Below are 21,733 nucleotides of genomic sequence, written 5' to 3'. Positions count from 1 at the left end.
CAAAACTTTCCGAACATCTTTCCCCCGAAGGGAAAGGCTTATTTCTTACTCCGATGGCTTTTTTGCATCTTTGCTAACTCCACACCACCACCACCAAGCTTTACAGCTCTGCCATGGCCACACGCAGCCCCGTGCTTTTAAATACCTTTAGCCCTAACCACGTTTTTATGAGGATGATAAAACTGGGAGTTATCTCTAGTTTGACCTAAAATGCCGTCTCTGGGAACGTACTGTTTCAATGAGGTTTGAGTGCTTTGGATTGGAACCGTTCTGCTGGCCAGGTACGGAGCGCTCTCCAAGATATAACAATAAGTTAATATCTTGGTATTGGTTTCCAATATTAGCAGGAGCAGAAATGACGTCATTAGTGCTTTCGGTTTGTGGGCGCAAATCACTAAGAGTCTGTCTGACACTCCCCCTGAGAGCGCAAACCTGCTGCAGGCCTGACGTGGGCAGGGCGGGCACGGTACTGTAGGCACAGGTCAGCCATTGTTCCTTGTTTGACATGCATCTTCATGCCAGGCACACATCGCGACATCTTAATCCGGGGGCTGAGCGCTCACTGAGGCTTTGGTGTTTTGTACGGGCGCTTGTTGGGCCAGTTGGAATCAAAGGCCAGAATGCTAATGTGGGGACGCGCTGTGATCCGGCCGCTCTTTTGTCTGCTATGAACTCCCAGTGACCCTTCCTTCCTCCGAGGCCTGCAGAGGGACGGGGACCCTCCTGCAGACGCAGCTAAACAACATCTAGTTGTCATCTCACCTCGAAAAGTAAATGTACTACAGTGCACGATATTAAGCGGATTCCTTTTTCTGGCACCCTGGACACACCTTAGTGCACCCACCCGTGGATGTGAGGCTCGTACGGAACACCCTTAGACACGGCCTCGCTACTCGCTCTTAACGTCCATTCTTAAAGACGTGGGCCTCTTGCCGGACGATGGTAAGGACAGCGGGCTCACACAGTACACGTTTTATGTCTAGGCGCTCACATTGTACACTCTGTCCAGTCCCGCGGAGAAGGCTCACGCTGTGAGATTCCAGGACTGTGAGGTTCATACTGTACAAATCTAGTGACGTGAGGCTCCCCTGGCACAGTCATGAGAACACGAGGCCAGCTCCGTAGAATCCTGCAAGCCAGAAGCAGCTCACACTGTACCAGCATGCCCGGGAGGATTATACAGTGACAAGGAGTGCGCGCGAAGGCCCCTGCACAGGTCTACGCACTTGAGGGTCACACAGAACAACTTAAGGGGGGACGGGCTTCTCCTATATAATCATCTGGACATAGGCCACATGGGTTACAATATAGGGGCATACTATTCAAACCTGTGGAAATACTTTTCATGTTGTACAATACTGCATGCAGAAGAGATTGAATGTACTGTTTTAACGCATGTTTTCCTGTGAGGCACAGAAGGGAGACTTTCTTGGTGGACTGGAAGAGCGCCCCCCCCGCCCCCCTAACAGACAATGGGGTAGTTGTCGGTGTTGATGCTTATCAAAGGAGGGCGGAGTTGTCATATCAAAGGTACTCGGGCACTACCGGAGGTAATTGTAAATGTGTCAAACCCTGAACCCTTTGAAATGGCAGCAGCTCACCCAGGAGCCTCAGTGGTGTCAGCCAGCACGTAATTTGCATGAGGTTGTTAAGGGCAGATGGTCACAGGGATAAGAAGAACATTGGCTAGAACAAACTTTTTTCTAATTCGCAGAGTTTTCATTTTACTTTAGGGCAACATCTAGTTCATTTCTTGTATTAGGATCTGGAAACTTACATTTAAATACACATTTTCTTCCACGGAACATGCCTCGAGTGCTACACTTTCTCATAAAAATGAAATTATCTTTGCACTTTTGCAAGTCTGTAGTTTCTAGAAGGTGGACATTGGGTAACATGGGCTTATCAGAAAGATATACCGTGGTAAGGACGCTTGGTGTGGGTTTGCATCAGTGTGTTTCTTGGGCCTTTGTGTTTAAGGTAAAAAATAGTATGTTCTAAAGTCACCCGAGGCATGGCTGTTATCTCAGTGCAGAAACCCCAAACATTAGAGCCCAGTGAATTCTCGGCACATCCTGTTGAATCATCCAACCCTTTAAACCGCCCCAAAAACGTACTAGTGTATTATATGGGGCCTGGCTGCAACGCCCCTCCCCCATCCGAAACCATCATAAGCCCAAAAGTGGCAATGTATTTATACGGTCAACCCGGGAGAAATCTAATCCTGGCTGCAAAGTTTCAGCCCTTTAACAATGCCAAAAGATAATGCAGTATAGGGACAGCCCGGTGAACGCTGCATCTGTCTGCTGAAGCCCCACCCTTTGCACCCCATGCTTCCTTCAAGAGTGTTTGAAATGTCGTCTTGGAATGTTGTGCCCTTCCGAGCCCGGTTCCTGTTTTGCTTCTCTTTGAGACCTGTCACCCCCTGAACCAGGCTGAATAAAGCATCCACGTGTTCCCTTTGTCCCGGCTAATCCTTTGTGATTCTTGACTTTGAAAGTGGCCATTCTTGGAGCCCCAGACTACCCTATTTGATGAGCAGTTGCCCTTTTTCAGGGGTAAAGTGACCGTACGTGACAGCTCAGCTTCCAAACTCACATCCTTACAGGTCAGTACTATACAAAATCCAGGAGGTTTAGCTGTTACTCTGAATATTTCCACTCTCAGAAAAAACAAACGCGTCACTGTGCAAAATGAAGAATTACTTATGTAGATCTAAACATTATTGCAAGTGTATCCATTCAGGACACAGCCTTTGAAAGAATTCGTTTTAGATTAATTTTCGAGCACACCAGGCGAAACTTGTACAAACTCTAGAGCATCGACTTGTAGCAAATATTTATTTATTCGTTACTTCTTTATAAAAAAACAAATTAATTAATTACATTTCCTTGCATAAAGGAATAATTCTGGACATGACTGGCAATCTATTTATCGTGTACAAAATATATACTATTAATTCCAGCTTTGTGTGCTATGGAACACCCTTGTTTGTAACGAAAAAACATACCGGTAACCTGAATGTGGACTCATCTGTGCATATGGTGTGCATTATTCCTACAAAGTAAATCCAGCGCAGCTCAGACACGCATCAGCTCGAGAGCGCAGACCTCAGAGGCGGCGGCGCCCTCGGCTCCGAACATGGGCCTTCTCATAGCCACCCTTCAGGGGGGCATCATGCTGCTGACCCTGCCAGTGCACCTCTTGGCTCTCTTAGGAGTATGGCAGCCACTAGCCAATAAGATGTTTCCGTACGTGTTGGCCACATTTAGCCACGTCTACAACCGGAAGATGCATTCCTTCAAGAAGACTCTTTTCACCAATATGCTAGACTTCGCCGGCCCCGGGGGGAAGCTCAACATTTTGGAGGTCGGAAGCGGAACGGGAACAAATTTCCAGTTTTTCCCGCCAGGATGCCGAGTCACGTGCACGGATCCGAACCCAGACTTCGAGCGCTTCCTGGGCAAGAGCGTTGCAGAAAATGACCACGTCCGGTTCACGCGCTTCCTCGTGGCGTCTGGGGAAGACATGTCGGCGGTGGCCAGCGGCTCCGCGGATGCTGTGGTCTGCACGCTGGTGCTGTGTTCGGTGCGGAACGTGGAGGGGGTCCTCAAGGAGGTGGTGCGAGTCCTCAGACCGGTGAGTATTCAGTAGTGCTATTTTGAGATGTACAAGTTTAATATGGCAGCTGACTTTCACTTTCTCTGAGTCACTATTTCGAAGCGCAGATTACAAGGGAAAACTCGGCAAAGCAATAGCTACGACCTATATATTGGGCAAATGGCACTGGTTTCCTGACCCACACTTCACATGAATTATGTCAAAGCTGAGATTATTACTTGTTCACAAATTACATATTTTAGCCAATAGAACGTGTGCACTTTCTAAACTTGTAGGATTGCACATTCATAAAGGTTAAAATGTACAGAGACTTTATCTGCCAGCCTATGGCGTTACTTACCCAAGCGAAGGGTCGTTTATAGGAATTCCATTCCATTGTTTGATCCTCTACCCCTTTCCTAAACAATTCCATGTTCCGCATTTTATGCAGTCTATGCTTCATAGCATGTATGGAAAACTTAGAATCACTGAAAAATCATAAAAATAATGCATGTAGGAGGCAAGAAATGATCCAGGCTTTGTAGGCAACAGGCACCTCCATGTAGGATCCTGGGCAACACCCACCCTCTTGCTGAGGCAGATCTTTATCTTTTTGTTAGGAATGTCGCAAAGCACACTTTTGAAAACACTGCACTTCACGTGCACAACTCGACTTGTGTCATTTGTATCGGTGTAAACCTACGATTTTGTGTACTTGACTGTACGCTTCTCCACATTTTAGTAAGTCAATGCCAAACATACTTTTATGATGCTAGTAATACAAAATATATATATCTCTCTCAAAAAAAATATATATATAGATAGATACACATAGAGAGAGACAAATTGTGTTTATAATTTTTGAACTACAGTAACTCATTATTCCTCTAATAACTAGTATATCTTTTCCGGAAAACCAACTGGCTCTGCAGATTTTCCTTTATTTATTCCAGTATTTTCTAAAGTGTTAATTTAGGGAATTGGATATCCTTAAACAAAGTAGCTTAACTTCCTAGTTGAAATATTCTCTCTATAGGTCAGAACTATGATCTTGAAACTCCAAATATATTTCCCTTACATTTTCTATTGTTGTTGAAATATTATTTCTACTTTTTTTTGCCTTGGTCTTCTACAATAGAATGACATTCCTAGCATACAATTCTCCAGAAGCAACCCCACCTCAGCTTACTCAAATTATGATTCAGAATGCCTTACGCCTAAGAGATGTTTACGTGCCTCTGTTGCCTGCAATGTGTGGGGGCTCGCAGTGTGTGTGGGGGCTCGCAGTGTGTGTGGGGGGGCTCGCAGTGTGTGGGGGCTCTGTGTGGCTGTGTGTGTGGGGGGGCTCTGTGTGGGTGTGTGTGTGGGGGACTCTGTGTGGGTGTGTGTGGGGGGGCTCTGTGTGGGTGTTTGTCATTTGCGAGAGATTAAGCTATTGGCATTGTAAATGACAATGCCATTTATTTATGTTAAAAAAACAAATAAAAATGTCAAGAGCAATGCCAATAGCTCTAACTTTAACAAAGGCAAAACCATTGCATTGTAAATGCTTGTTTATTGATAAAATCAGGAAAATTAAAAACAGCATTTCCTCTGGTCCCCCGGCGTTGTCCCTCCCGGAGTTTGCCCCTTTTTTTAACCCCCTCTCTTTGACCCAGCTCCCGTCTCTACTCGAAGAAGACTTTCTCTCCCTCCTAAACAAAGTCTCATCTGGTTCCCCCTCAGACTGCTGCCCCCCGGCGATTCTCCGGGCCGCTTTTTCGGCCTGTCCTGCCCCCCCACTTGCCCTCTTGAACAACTCTCTTTCACTTGGGGTGGTCCCCAGTCAGTTCAAGAATGCCGAAGTGGTCCCCATACTAAAAAAAAACAACGCCGACCCCTCGGTATTGGGCAACTTCCGCCCCATTTCTCTTCATCCTTACCTTGGTAAGGTACTTGAGACTCATGTGACCAGCGTCCTCAGCTCCTTCATTGAGGATTCCAACTTTCTAGACTCTCAGCAAGCCGGGTTTAGACCTGCCCATTCGACAGAAGCGGTCATCCTCTCGGTCATGGAGGAACTTCGTAGAGGCGCTGACTCCAACACCAGTCAAGCCCTGGTGCTCTTAGATCTGTCGGCGGCCTTTGACACGGTCGACCACACCATCTTAGTCGACCGTGTCAAAGAGGCGGGCATCAGCGGGACGGCCCTTAACTGGGTTCGCTCCTTCATGGCGGACCGCCACCAATCAGTCCGTCTTTCCCAGTTTACGGCAGATCGGACGAGGGTCACCTGTGGCGTTCCACAGGGTTCGTCCCTGTCACCCCTTCTTTTTAACCTGTATCTTACCCCCTTGATCCGCTCCCTCCGCGGTAGGAATGCCACTGCATTTAATTATGCAGACGACATTCAGCTCGTCTTCAATCTCGACTCCTCGGATGAAGCGGCCCAAGATTTTCAGTCCACCCTTTGCCATATCAGCAATTGGATGGGCGTTCATCATCTCAAACTTAACCCCGACAAGACGGAGCTCGTTCTTCTCGGAGGCCCATCCAATCCCTGGAACCCCACTTTCTGGCCCCCTTCCCTCGGTCCTCCCCCGCTCCCTGCTGACAAAGTGAAAAGCCTGGGGGTTTACATCTCCCAGGACCTATCAATGAAGCACCAGGTCAGTGCTACTGTGTCTTCCTGTTTTTTCCAGCTCAGGAAGATCCGGAAAATAGCTCACTTTCTGACCACTGAAGCCCTCACCTTAGCACTGTTGGCATTAGTCATCTCTCGAATCGACTATGCCAACGCTCTGTACGCTGGCATCCCACAATACCAAATTAACAGATTACAGCTGATACAGAATCAGGCAGCTCGCCTGATCTATCACCAACCAAAACACCACCACGTCCGCCCCCTCCTTAAAGCCCTCCACTGGCTTCCAGTCTCAGAGCGCTGCAAGTTCAAACTGGGCTGCCTGACTCATAAATCTCTGGCCGGCATTGGCCCCTCCTTTATCTCCTCCCTCCTGCACCCTTATGCTCCCTCCAGGCACCTCCGTTCTTCTCATCTTGCGCTCCTACAGACTCCCCGTTTTAGACGCAAAAAACACGGAGGCCTCAGATTCTCTTTTTTGGCACCCTCATTCTGGAACTCCCTCCCGTTGGAACTGAGACTCTCTCCCTCCTACCTTCACTTCAGGTCTCTCCTAAAAACTCACCTCTTCCGTAGCATCTACACATAAGCCTTCATCTCCCCGCCCTCTGCCTTTCATCAAACAAAGTGACCAGCGCCAAGAAACCGTCCGGTGAATGCCACGCTTTACAAGTAATTTTTACATTACATTTTACAAGAATCTACCATTGATTGTAACCAGTAAGTCCTGTGCTCATTACATTTCCTATCATCTGGTGTTTTTTGATCAATGGTGGCCATAGTAGATGGAATCAAACAGATGCTTCTCGGCAGCCCAGAAACCAACATTAAGCAACATGAATAACTACACACCATTCTCACAACTGGATGAAGATTCCAAACAGAAACACTTAGACAGCGATTTGATTTAAATTTATATAGCGCAGCGAATGCCCGGAGGCGTCTTGGCACTGAGGACTAGACCGATATAAAACTAGCGTATGTGTGAACCTAGAGGTCAGACTGGAACAACCATGTTTTTACCGCCTTCCTAAAGGTTTTCAGATCCGCACTGTTTTTGATTGCTAAAGGAAGAAGATTCCAAGATTTGGCAGCTCTTATCAGGAAACTCCTGCCTCCCCAGCGCACTTGTTTGAACCTGGGGATTTGCAGCAACTTTTGTTGTGCAGATCTGAGATTCCTGGATGTAAATGTAAATGTAAATGTATAGGCATTTATATAGCGCACTACTTACCCGTAGGGTCCCAAGGCGCTTCGACCGCTGCGAAACCCTTCCTGGCTTCCCTGAGAGATGGTCCCTTAATGGGTATCTCCAGGGTGAGACCAGGCATCCCCGGCGGTCTGGTGGGGCCGTTAGTGAAGATGAGGCAAGCTAATGCCCAGAGTTGCCGAGTGTGAACGCTGATCAGAGTGGGCACCGAGGCGAGAGAATTATCGAGTCCGCTGACCCTGGTCCAGAAACCTGCCGCGCCGGGAATCGAACCCTGGTCCCGGGCCGTCCTCTGCTCTCGGGTCTGCCGCCTCTAACCAGTGAGCCACACTACTTCACTGATGGAGCGTAACATTTTATATGCGCTCTCAAGTATGAAGGAGCATTCCCCTGAAGTGCCTTAAAGATAATACACAGGGCTTTGAATACTATTCTCTTCCTGACTGAAAGCCAGTGCAATGTATCCAGCTGCCGGGAGACAGACTCGTATTTTGGTATATCCAAGATAAATCTAGCTGCAGCATTCTGCAGTCGTTGCAGCTTTTTCAGGAATTGAGCTTGGATCCCCAAATACAGAGCATTGCCATAATCCAGCCTGGAGATGGCAAGGGCCGTTACAACTGTTTTTAACGCCTCAGGCGGAATAAAGGCACGAATCTTTCTAATCATTTTAAGGACGGCCCAAAAGGTGGAAGAAAGGCAGTTAATTTGGCTATCAAAAGTCAACTTGTGGTCAAAAATAAACCCAAGATTTTTTGCCTAGAGACGGGTGTAGGACATTTGCCCAGCTCTGAAGGCCACCAATATGATTCGCTTCAAACTGATCTTTTGGAAGTTTATTCCTGTTTCTTTGGTTCTGTGGCAGCATTATGTAAATCATCGCAACCCCCAACTAAACAGAAATCTTATTTTAATCCAATGCTCACCTTAAATAGGGAAATTAATAAATTGGTGAGGATCCAGTTCCTGAACTTTTCTAATGAACGTAGCAATTTAATCAGCTTATTGAAGAGGAAAAGGCAGAGGAAAAAACGCTCTTTGAAGCAATTAAAGGAAGATGGTGCATGGGTGCAGTTAAAAGAGGCAGCCTCCAAAAACAACTCTAAAAAATTCTGGGAAGTAATTGCAGACTGCTGCGGAACAAGAGTAAAATCGCTTCCCATTCCTGTTAAAGAATTGGATTGGAAAATCCACTTGGTGGGACTATACGCAGCAAATATTAACTCCCCTAGTTTTTTCCCTGCTGCTTTTGACCCTTTAGAAACACACTTAGCCAACTATGTACACTCAGTGAGTGACATAGTTGGATTTATTAAAAAAATGAGATCATCAGGAGCAATGGGTCCAGACGAAATACCAATGACGGTAATCAAAAAGGAACCACTTCTGTGGGCTACGTTTCTAGTCCCCCTGTTCAACTTTTGCTATTCGCAGGGGAAGATACTGCCGTCTCGGTCTGGAAGTATTTTAATCCTGTTACATAAAAAGGGCCTTAGATCTCATCCAGGCAATTATAGACAAATAGCTTTACTAGATGCAGCGGGAAAATTATTTGCACGAAGTATTCTTGATCATATCACGGAATGGGTCACGGAGAATAAGGTCCTACCCATAGAACAAGCAGGTTTTAGAAAAAATCATTCGACATTGGATAATATCACCATGCTGAAATTAATAGAGGAGAAATATACACTATCTCGCAGATCAAATGTTTATATGGCCTTCATAGACTTCTCTAGGGCCTTTGATAAGGTAGATCGGCCGCTCCTTTGGAGGAAACTACAAAAGATGGGATTGCCTGCTCCCCTTTTGTCCTTAATCATTGCTTTACATACTCAACCCTGGTGTCGGGTTTTAATGGGAGGAAACCAAGGATTAACATCTGTAATTTCAACAGAAAAGGGCCTGAAACAAGGTTGTTTATTAGCTCCCTTATTATTTTCATTATATTTAGCAGATCTACCAGACTATTTCTCTCAGCGAGAGGGCGATGCTCCAAAGATAGGTAGCCGGCCTTTCGCATGTCTCCTTCATGCAGACGATATAGTCGTGATGGATCTTACTCCTATAGGGCTAAACAAAAAGTTGTCATCATTGCAGATTTATACGGTGGCTCATTTTTTAAAGATCAATGTTTCCAAAAGTAAAATTCTAATCTTGAAAAGTGACAAAAGCAGAAAATGTTGTAAATTCAATTGGCACATTGGTCTTGAAAAGTTAGAGGTGGTTGATTCGTATGTATATTTAGGGAAAATAATAACGAGCAATACGAAGAATAAATCCCATATCAATCACAGCACCAGTAAAGCTATATCTCACGCCAATGGTCTCCGCATGTTTTATCGTACAATGGGAAGAAGGCATTTTTTACATCTTTTGACGGTGCTGAAAGCAAAAATTCCATCAACCTTATTATATGCTATTGAATCAATCCCTGTAAAGGAGTGGAGTTTTTTAGAGAAGATAGAAGGCCAGATATTACGTAAACTGTGTAATTTTAATACGTTCGTTCCCTCAGCTGCTATTAGATTGGAATTTGGACTAATAAGCACTTATATTCAAGGTATTTCCAGAGTTTTACGCTGGGGATACCAGTTAAAAAACAGTGAATTTTATTCCCTAAGAGGTTTTATGTGTAAGGAAATCTTTGGTGGTATAGGGGGCGATACTCTTTAGGTCGAGATTTCTCTTTGGCCTTAAACATTTTTTGTGTTGACGAAGTGTCTATGATTTCCCTCCCGCTAACAGAATTTAAATCCTTTTTGAAAAATTCAAGTGGAAGGATCAACTTCATTAGAGATATTGTGCTATGTAATACTAAGGAGAGATTAAAAATAATAACAAGGTCTACTTCCCCGAAACTGCCCCAGAAATATTTAACCTGGAACCTAGACCATGAAATAAGATGCTGGTTTGCCCTATTTAGATCTAATCTCCTACCTCTAAATGATTTAACAGCACATTGGTCCCAGAATACAAAAAACGAAACAAATTGCAATCTCTGCGAGCTGAGTATGCAGAACCTCGATCATGCTTTGTTTGTTTGCCCGGCACTGGACTTTCACCGTCGTCTTTGGCTTAGGCCGATGTTTTTACAAAATGGTATTAAAGACGTAGCCTCAGCTCGCAACTTTCTTTTTAATCCTAAAAATGAAGCTGTGTGTGCAAAATTGTTTAACTTCTTTAGGGAATTTATGTACATATTTTAACTAAATATTTTTCAAGTGAGATTTAATTCTTAAACAGCTGATCTTTTTCTTAGTCATATTATCCTTTCTTGATTATGAATGTATCTTGCACTATTTGGTCCTTATTTTATAGGCTGTGCTTATTGAATTTTTTATCCCAAATTGTAAACTTGCACATGATTAGGCTGCTTTTACTTGTTATTTGCACAGTTCAGGAAATGCTCTGTTCTCTCATTTTCTGCTGCAATCTCTAAACGTTGCTCCTCGAAAGTGCTTTACGTTGTCTCGGTTGCTTTCTAATTGCTTTTTGCACAATTCTGGAAATGCCCTGTTTCCTCATTGCTGGCTGCTGGATCCCAAACTTTTTATCCCTTGAAACTGTTGCATCTTGAAATGTATTTTGCACTATTTGGTCCTTATTTTGTAGGCTGTGCTTATTTAATTTTTTATCCCAAATGTTAAACTTGCACATGATTAGGCTGCTTTTACTTGTTATTTGCCCAGTTCAGGAAATGCTCTGTTCTTTCACTGTTTGCTGCTAATTCTAAACCTTGTTTCTCGAAAGTGCTTTACGTTGTCTCGGTTGCTTTCTATTTGCAATTTGCGCAATTCTGAATATGCCTGGTTTCCTCATTGCTGGCCGCTAAATCCCAAACTTTTATCCATTGAAACTGTTGTATCTTGAAAAAATTTATTATCTTGTTTACGCTGCATTACCACATGGTTGTATTGCACTTTATGTATTATTTGGTGTGTAAATTTTAAGTGGACTTCATTGGAGTTCCAAAACTTTAATAAATCGAATTGAATTGTGAATTGAATTGAATTGTGTTCTTTTACGGATTATGAATCGCAGTTTGGAGGCCTCCGTCATGATGATAATCCCACAACCTGCTGCAAACCCACAAGGATGAGTGCTATGTTAACACTACCGTGCGTACAGGAAAGAATTGCATATTGGTACTGACGTAAATAGGACCCTGGCAATGATGCAAAGACTGCAGAGAATTAGAGTCTAGATTCTACATGGTGGTGAAGTGAACTTGGTTTGCTCTGAGGAATGTCAAGATACAGTCCCACTTCTATGTTATTGTAACACTGGGTCACAGATGTGATTTTATGAACTGCAAGTTACCCTGAAACATGCCCATAATCTGACTCGTTTTAGCTGATGTTTAGGTCACCATAGACTGTAAACCAAGTACACTTTTGCATCAGTTCTGTTTTGCTGCACACGGTGCATACATGGTGCTTGCCTTAATGGCAGGGATACCAAATGTCACTCTTGTTTGTGTGTTTCCTGGCTGAACAACTGACACTAAAAGGCCAGCCTGCATATTGGGGCCATGCATGTGCTTGTTCCTTGTGACGTAGAAGTGTTTAATCACTTTATGTGAGCATTTGTATACAAAGTAACACATCCAAATTGTATTTTTTTCAATTAAAGAAATGAAACCAAAGAAATCATCTTGACTTGGGCATGGATCATTGTGTTTTTGAGGTGCTTACAAATGTAGGCATTTAGAAACAACTGCCTCTGAACTTGTGAATAAATTAGACATACTGGAGTGAAAAGAAAAGCCTGAAGACCTAGCTAAGGGCTAGATTTAAGAAGCCATAGCAAAGACACAACCCATATATTTGTCAAAGATCTAAAATGACAACTGGGATTTCATTTCATATTACAGTGCAAACCTAGAGGATGACTCCGCAAACAATAACAAAGAATTCCTTGCTTTCAGTACTTTGTACTCAGCCACAACATTAGCTCAACATTCTTTCAAAAGTAAGTATGCATCATACCTGATGGAACTAGAGAACATTCTAAAAGCTTCCAGCCTGCCTGTATATAAATCGAAACAACCCCCGCATCACAGGAGAACTCAATCAGTAAGTGGAGAAACACAACCTACCCCACAATCATCGAACAATTTTAAGACCTATGAGAGACTGATGCCACAAGCTCACACCAGAGAAAGCCTACTTATTAACAATAACTGAGAACAGCCAACCAAGATTGATGCCACTTGACCTTTCTTGTGTCAATCATCCAATTTTATTAAGAAAGGATGGGAATCGCCGGTATTCGATTTAATTATTGCTATGCTATAGGAGTCCACTAACAAGGATCACGTTGGTGAAATCTCCAGTGTTTTGCAATGTAATTACAGTCATCCTTGATTTTCAACCAATGCATGCCTCTTTCGAGTCAGGTGACTTTACACACCACCGCAAAATCAGATGTAAGCGGACTTACTATGATCAATGCCTGGATAGAAAATAATATGGGGAGTCAAACCAATATCACAAATTGTTTGGTCAGATCTATCACTGGATGACAGAAGTCTATCAGCACCACATCGGATTCTGGTGAAGGACAGTGTTAAGAACACAACTGCTCTATTTTTATGTCGTCAATCTCGTAGGAAAGTCTACAGCAGAAATTCACTGTTTAGTATACTGCACTCAGTGCATTGTGGGAAAATAGTACTGTAACCGAGTTACATTAAAAGCTTTGGAAATACAATTATTGCATAAAATGTAACATATTTCTCGGTTGATCTCAAGTGGGAGAGCAAGAACACCATAACACTGTTATGCAATCTCTGTTGGAGAAGAAAAAGGGCATCTGAAAGATCTAACAAACATGCAGAGTTCTGAGGCAAGAGAGATCAGCCACAATGTGGTGATCCAATTAATTCAGCTATTTTCACAGTGCTTCAATTTTTTTGGCACAGTGTCAGTGTTCATGTGATTATGCATTCACAATTGCTACCCAAAATTGAGCACCTGAGATATTCATTGGGCCAACATGGGAAAGGATTTTTAACAACTTAATTGTACAGATATTGTCATAAGGCATGGTGGTAAAGGATTTGGGTCACATTTCGCACAAGGTCTAAGCTAGGCTATTCTGCATTATGCCAAGATGGACCAACCTCGTCTTGCAATAGGGCATGGAAAGGGACTGGCTGAGTGCACATGGAAGGTCGCCCTAGAAAGAAATGAAATTCTGGGAAAAACACCAAGGAAAATGGCCATATTTCGGTACAGTCAGGGTATCTGGGAAGACATACCTGACTGCACACTCATGTGGGTGACAACCAGGTGTACATAAGGCTAGTGGACATGAAGTGTTGTAATACTGTTCCTTTCCACAGCTTGCCCGAAGCCTGTACATGGTTAATGGCAGGTGCTTAGATTGATTATATTCTCTACGTACTTAAGAGAACCAACATATTTCCTCCTGCTGGACTTAAAAACACTCAAAAGTATTGGTTATGCATTGTTTGTAACAAGGCGAGTATGGGGAAAACAGCCCCAAGAAAATTGAAAGCGATTCAAATTTCAAAATCCATCCTAGTCAGGCAGCTCTGCAATGCTTCTCCTGCTGGGTTAGGGAGGGGGGTGGGGGTTCTCAGACGCATACTTCCAAATTTCACTAACTTTGACTTTACTGTTCCACCAATTTCAACTGACATTTATGAACCCAATCCTCCATGCATCTGAATTCTCAAGGTAGGCAGAGTTAAACTGCATTTGCCATCCTCCCATGCACACCCTACTGTCTGGTGGGCGTTATTATGCTTCAAAACTGTAGCACAGCACAAGTATGCGCCACTGAAGCTGAATATATGCTCACTTTAACCTTGATTCAGTTGTTGCATAGATTTACAATGTGGTGGTTAAATGCCTAAAATGCCATGCCACAGTAGTATCCAAAAGTAATATAAGGAATGTGTTGTGAACTGTCTGAGTTACTATGCATCCGCTCCAGAGTTCCAAGTCCCTGCTGCTCAACCAGTGTGTATATGAGGTCCCAGAATGTTGATGAGTGACTGGTTGGTGTGAATGTCAGTTGGTGAGAGTGGCCTGAGCAGCAAGCATGCTGCTCCTGGTGGGGAGTTATATGTAACCTGTAACTGAGCTAAATAAACCTACATCGTATAACTTACAAGGGTCCATCTTAAGTTTAACAGAATTATTGAATTCATCTCAGAAACTGGTAATTACTAAGGCCGCATACCAGTCCATCATTATTTGCACACAATGCCACATCTATTTGGACCCAGCCATATGCAAATCAGTCTTGACCCTGCTCCAATGGGAACCGCCTAGCCAGAACTACCAGACAGCTCCTCTCTGAACTGGAACACAAGCAACACAACACTGATTTTACCCTGATTGAGGCTTGTCAGTGGATGCAGCTTGGCTCCAGTGGCACAGTGAGCATGAGGCCCATGTCTGGACATGTGTGCCGCACTTAGGGCATTGTAGGGAAAAGTACAGATCTGCCATCATGGCATCCATCTGAGACACAGCACCAGTCTTCTGGTATTTTTTAATATTTGGGCACTCATAAAAATGTCTGCTTGCACTTCACAGACCACACTCTGCATCCTCCTTCAAACTCCGGCAACAGGCTACAAATGGATGGCAGAGAGAGCACAGGCAAACTTCATACCCACCAGCTGTTTACAAGAGATCCTCAGATATGCCATGCGGATGGCTTCACATTCGTTAACTATGTCAAACGACGCGTTTCAGCCTTGCGGCCTTTGTCATGGTAGGGAGACACTACTTTCATCATCCATTCAAGTACTTCCTGTTAAATAACAACCCCATTGCATTATGGGAGTTGTGGTTATTTGCAACATTCTCCAAACCACAGGCAACACATTATTATTACATATGGTGCTTGTGTGGCTTTGCATTGCATATTTTACAGGCATATCATTTTCTTACTTTGCGGAAGCCGGAAATGAACTGCAAACAGCCATGACACCCAGAGGAAGGAGCGGACAGCTCTGAAACGTGTTGGTGGAAAGGTGTTAATGACGGATGAAATGCCACCTTCAAGAAAGCAATAATGTGTGTTTACATAGCTGCTGCTTGGGTGCTCATTACGAGCTCAGCTCGTCATGAGCTACGGCGCTCCGGTGCTCATGACAAGCTGAGCTCGTCATGACCTCGCCCGTTCCGTGGAACGCTCGCACGCTGGGCTGATTCCCCTGCTGTGCTGAATGTTCCATGGGAACGGGTGTGACCATGACGAGCTCAGCTCGTCATGAGCACCGGAGCGCCGTAGCTCATGACGAGCTGACCTCGTCATGAGCACCGGGGCGCTTTACGCGCCCCCCACCCCCCAGCACAGCGGAGGAATGTGCCCCGCAGCTAAGGGGTTAATGAGGAGGTAGCCGTAGAAGAATGGGACCGGCACAGCAGGAACCATCTTAGCGGTTAAGACGGCACGCAGCGCTTTAAATTAGGGAGGGAAGCAAATCGTACCGGGGCACACTGGAGTGCTTTTTTAAATGCCACAATGAATTCACTAATCACTGTGGACCTTTTCAAAATACAATGGCAAGTTTGCGGCACCCATTGGGGGTTATAATTGGCAGTCAAGACCACAAGTCCCATAATACATCGGTGCTACAAAGCGGATCGTAACTACTAAAGATACGATAGTATGAGACTGTGAGGAAGCCGGAAATGAGCTGCAAACAGCCATGACACCCAGAGGAAGGAGCGGACAGCTCTGAAACTCGTTGGTGGAAAGGTGTTAATGACGGATGAAATGCCACCTTCAAGAAAGCAATAAAGTGTGTTTACATACCTGCTGCTGTGGAGTGCTCCTTTGCTGCAGAGCACATTGAAATACTAGAATATATATATATATATATATATATATATATATATATATATATATATATATATATATATATATATATATATATATATATATTGCCGCTCCGATATCTTTCACTCCAAAAGAAATCCGGCACTCACAGGAGAAGTTTCTAGGTTTGTTTAATGACAGCAAACAAACACTAAGCAGACAAACGCGTTTCGGTTTCCTTCGTCAGTGATTTGATTTGATTTGATTTGATTTGGATTTGTAGAGCGCATGGCTGCCCTAAAGCGTCCCAGCGCTAATCCTAATCTGAACCAGGTGAACTCAAGCAAAGAAAGATTAGAGGGTAGTAGGGAACAGAAAGGTTTTAAGTGCCCTTCTAAATTTCAGATGATCTGATTCCATTCGGAGTTCTCTAGGGAGGGCATTCCATTTGTTTGACACATTCAGTGAGAACCGTCGGCCTCCTGTTCTCGCTTTCCTCACTCGTGGGACAATGGCAAGATTTTCTCCATCCGAGCGAAGGGCCCTGAACGACTTGTAAGATCGGATCACTCCTCTCAGGGCTGGCGGGCCTTTGCCTTGCAGGGTCTTATGTGCAATACAAAGGGATTTGAAAGAGACCCGCTCCTGGATGGGGAGCCAATGCAGGGCTTTCAGCAATGGTTTGGCTGAGGCCCTTCTCGGCGCCCCCATCAGCAGCCTAGCTGCGGCATTCTGAGCTCGCTGAAGAGTCTTGATGGTGGCAAGGGGGGCTGCAAGGAAAAGGGAGTTACCGTAATCCAATTTGGACAGGATCAAGCCCTGGATTAGCAGCTTTCTAGATTGAAAGGGAAGGAGAGGAAGTACCTTCCGAGCTGCCCGAAGCAGACCGAAGCAGCCTCCAACCACTTTCTGCGCATGGGTCTGGAATGTAAGTTGGGGTTCGAACCAAATCCCTAGGCTTTTTATTTGCTGCTTAGGGGGTGGAAGATCTCCCATACAGGCAGGCCACATCTCAGGGGGCAGAGAGGTAAATTGATTGCCTAAAAGCATGATCTCCGTCTTGGATCCATTTAATTTAAGTTTTGAACTGGACATCCAGGAGGAAATGGCTGTAAGGCAGTCTGGGAGATCAGCCACGCTACCCTCATGTTGCGACAGCGAGACGACAAGCTGCGTGTCGTCGGCATAGCTTATAGCTTTAACCCCAAATGGGGCTATCACCTTTTCCAACGGGGCCATGTAGACATTAAACAGTGTGGGGCTGAGGGAGGAACCCTGCGGCACCCCACACTGAAGAGGGAAGGGCTCTGACTTAGACCCATTTTCCCAAATCCTAAAGGATCTCTCCTCCAGGTAGGACTGTAGCCATTTTAGGGCTGATCCGGTAATGCCCAGCAGGGCCAGTCGTTGGGCCAGGACAGCATGATCCACAGTATCGAATGCAGCACTCAGATCCAGGAGGATCAGAGCAACTGATCCCCCTGAATCCAAGATGCATCTTACCTCTTCCGTCACCGCCAAAAGGGCGGTGTCTGTGCCCTGACCCGGGCGAAAACCAGTCTGAGAGTCACTGAGGAGATGGTTAACCTCTAGGTACTCGGAGATCTGCTTATTCACCACTTTTTCGGCCACTTTGCTCAGACCAGGTAGAAGCGAGATCGGGCGAAAGTTGGCCAGATCAGAGATGTCCAGTCCTGGTTTCTTTAAGAGAGTTTTGACCCTAGCCTGCTTCCAGCTCGGGGGCACTATGCCCGAGGATAGCGATGAATTGAGTAATTCTGTGGCTACCGGGGCAATGATGTTCAAAATTTGCTTTAAAATGTGCATCGGAGCTGGGTCTGAGGGAGAGCCGCTTTTAATAGCGGAGAAGATATTACAGAAATCTTCTTTGGAAATGAGACTGAAAGCCTTCAATTGAGGACGGGTGGGGTCAGAGGCTGGGATCTCGACGGGTTCAATGATGGAGGATTGAGGAAGGCTATCTAGAATTTTCCGGATTTTGGTGTCGAAAAATTCTGCTAACTGATTACATCTCAGTACTGGGTCATTCTGAACCAGAGAAGGAGCTGGGACCTTAAGAAGCATGTTTACAATTTTAAATGTTTCTCTGGAAGAATTTGAGGAGAGACGAATTTTTTCTTCGAAAAAGGCAGCTTTAGATTTTTGTCGTCCTAGTTTGTAACGTTTAAGGGCTTCTTTATATGCAGTTTTATGGGTAGGTACCCAGTCTTTGCGCCAGGCGCGTTCGGCTCTTTTGCACTCTTTCCTGAGTTCTCTTAATTCCGGCGAGAACCAGGGAGATTTAAACGTATTGCTCTTTTTTGTGCAGGGCTTAAGAGGCAGAACCGAATCCAGGGAATTAGTGAGCCAGTCTCGAAAATTTATATCTGCCTGTAAAGCATCCGCTTCTATAGGGGGAACTGATTTTTCGAGAGCAGTTGACCAATTGTCTACTGACAACCTAGGCCACGGCCTTTGCAGCGTACGGGAACAGGAGGCTTTGATTCCCCCTTGATGAAATTCCCATGAGAAAGGCACTAAAAGGTGGTCTGACCATAGTAGGGGCAGGGGGGGTTTAACTATAATCAGGGGGATGTTGGAAAAGATCGGGTCCAGCAAGTGACCTTTATTATGGGTGGCTTCCTTATTTGTAAGTTCAAGATCAAAGGAGCTAAGGTTAGCAATCAGTTCGGCCCCCGCCTTGTCCTTGGGGTCGTCGAAGTGTATATTCAAGTCGCCCAGGATCAAAAAATTCGAGGCCTGAGAGGCGGCTGACAACGAGATTTCCAACAGGGAGTCAGGGAAGTGTTTTAGGCTCCCCGGGGGTCTATAGATGAGAAGACCTGATAGGGAGTGGGTAGGTGTGAGCTGAATGTTAAAACACGCACTTTCTGCATCCAAGATTCCACCCTCCTGCAATCTGCAGGTCAGGGACTCTCGGTGGATTATGGCAAGTCCCCCCCCCATACCTTTGTCGCGGTTCACACATTGGATATTAAAGCCACTGGGGAGCGCCGAAACGATATCAAAGTCTGAGTGAGGGGATAGCCATGTCTCCGTCAGGAATAGCAGGTCGAGCTTGCTGTCTTCTAACAGCAAGTGAATCTCGACCGCATGCTTCGGAAGCGACCTACAGTTTAGGAGAGCCATCTGCAGCGTTTTCCCTACCTTCTTATCGACCGACTCCCCACTGTAAGGGGCCGGACAGGTAGGGCATCGGTGAAAGGGAGGGCTAGAACTCTCCCAGTACGGGCATCCAGGATGGGCCATGAGTCGAAATGACAAAAGCTCCTCCTTAGAATACCTTATGAGTCCATGGGGAAACCCGGGCATAGTGGCTGGCCCTAGGCCCGATCTGGCCCGGACGGGCTTGCCTCTGGCGCGCCTCCGGCGCGCCATCGGCGCGCCCGCTGCGCCCGCCCGCTGCGCGGGCGGAAGTCAGGCTTCATAAGTAGCGCCCGGGCTGTGATTCGCCCGACCGCTAGAGCGCTGACCGCGTTTTTCCAGTTGCAATGGCGGCCAAAGTCGTCGCCCTTTGCCAAACAGTAGTAGTTCTACCGTGAAGACCCTAAATCGGCCCCCGGTTTGTGTCAGTAGAGTGGGAGGAAGCGCCCTGCTGTAACAAACAGCGTGAAAGCGAAGCACAATTACACAGGTAAATTACGTGGCTGACACAGTCAATGGTTAAAAACACGATAGAAATTCATTAAAAGAGTAAAAACAAAGTAAAGTGCCTAGCTCCCGGCTTTCCGCCTCAGGAGCGCTTGTGTTCAAAGGTGCAAATTAGCAAGAAGGAATACTGACAGCCAGCTGCTTTTATGCGCCCGGGCTGTGATTCGCCCGACCGCTAGAGCGCTGACCGCGTTTTTCCAGTTGCAATGGCGGCCAAAGTCGTCGCCCTTTGCCAAACAGTAGTAGTTCTACCGTGAAGACCCTAAATCGGCCCCCGGTTTGTGTCAGTAGAGTGGGAGGAAGCGCCCTGCTGTAACAAACAGCGTGAAAGCGAAGCACAATTACACAGGTAAATTACGTGGCTGACACAGTCAATGGTTAAAAACACGATAGAAATTCATTAAAAGAGTAAAAACAAAGTAAAGTGCCTAGCTCCCGGCTTTCCGCCTCAGGAGCGCTTGTGTTCAAAGGTGCAAATTAGCAATCAGTGTCTACTATTGACACGAAGGAGGCAGGTTTAAAAAACAATTCGTCATTTCAGGCATGTTCATAGAAAGGAGACTTAAGTAAAACCCTGTGAGCAAAGTTATACCGTTGTCTATTACATTCTAATAACATTACAAAGACGACACATAGTAATTTCATGCATTTTGAATTACAATTCGCTTATTTACTTTTATAAAGCTTAATTCGAAGACCTAATTAATCACATGATTAATGTGCCTTTTCTTTCATTACTGCGTCGTCTTAGTGGGTGTATTATAAAGCCGTGGATCGGCATTTCTCACAGGGTTATTAAGGTTAACCTTAATAACCCTGTGAGAAATGCCGATATAACTTTGCTCACAGGGTTTTACTTAAGTCTCCTTTCTATGAACATGCCTGAAATGACGAATTGTTTTTTAAACCTGCCTCCTTCGTGTCAATAGTAGACACTGACGAAGGAAACCGAAACGCGTTTGTCTGCTTAGTGTTTGTTTGCTGTCATTAAACAAACCTAGAAACTTCTCCTGTGAGTGCCGGATTTCTTTTGGAGTGAAAGATATCGGAGCGGCAATTTGAGACGTGGGGCGTCACCACGACAGGCACCCGCCCACGAGTGCCCCGGTTCCTTGACGCAACAGAGCGGCATATATATATATATATATATATATATATATATATATATATATATATATATATATATATATATATATATATATATATATATATATATATATATATATATATATATATATATATATATGGAATGTCCAATATATATATATTCCGTCGCCAAGGACAAAGATTAAAAAAGATAATAGTCATTCCAAACGAGATCACAAAAAAGCGTGTAGGTGTGTGTTTGGAAAAACGTTTGTGTGCTTAGGTGTGAAAGCGGGTCCCTGAGCATGCACAGACAGTATGCTACTGTTGACACGCCTATTGACTTTTCACAGCAGGAGATAAAGATAATGCTGCATCGGAGCAACAGGAACACATTTGTAATGGATTTTATGATCATGGAGTACACAATGCGACACGGGTATACTTTGTCATTTGGTATTTAAATAGAGTACTTGTCTACCATCAGACTACATGACTCCAATAAGGATCTTAAATTAATAGCAGGCAACAATCTGGAGAGGAGAAATAATACTATTCAACTTTCTAGTATTTTAGTACACCATCGGCCACATGCATCAATGTTCCCGTTTGCGAATTCTTAATTGCGAAAATTAAGGAATCGCAAAAATTAAGGAATCGCAATTAAGAATTCGCAAACGGCTATGCATCAAGAAATCGCAATTTTTTTTGCGATTTCTTAATTGTCCTTAATT

At 44.8% G+C, this 21,733-nt stretch overlaps 1 protein-coding gene and 1 pseudogene across 1 annotated transcript in view; one reads left to right on the top strand and one right to left on the bottom strand.

Annotated features, from left to right (window-relative positions):
- The window catches only part of LRRC1 (leucine rich repeat containing 1), a 538,119-nt gene that overhangs the window by 85,960 nt on the left and 430,426 nt on the right, over nucleotides 1-21,733 (bottom strand). The gene's annotated exons all lie outside the window — the stretch shown is intronic.
- On the top strand, nucleotides 2,928-3,654 carry LOC144761278 (thiol S-methyltransferase TMT1B pseudogene; annotated as a pseudogene).

This window comes from Lissotriton helveticus, chromosome 6 (assembly GCF_964261635.1).
Source record: "Lissotriton helveticus chromosome 6, aLisHel1.1, whole genome shotgun sequence".
Taxonomy (NCBI): Eukaryota; Metazoa; Chordata; class Amphibia; order Caudata; family Salamandridae; genus Lissotriton; species Lissotriton helveticus.
This window is presented reverse-complemented; position numbering and strand designations above follow the sequence as displayed.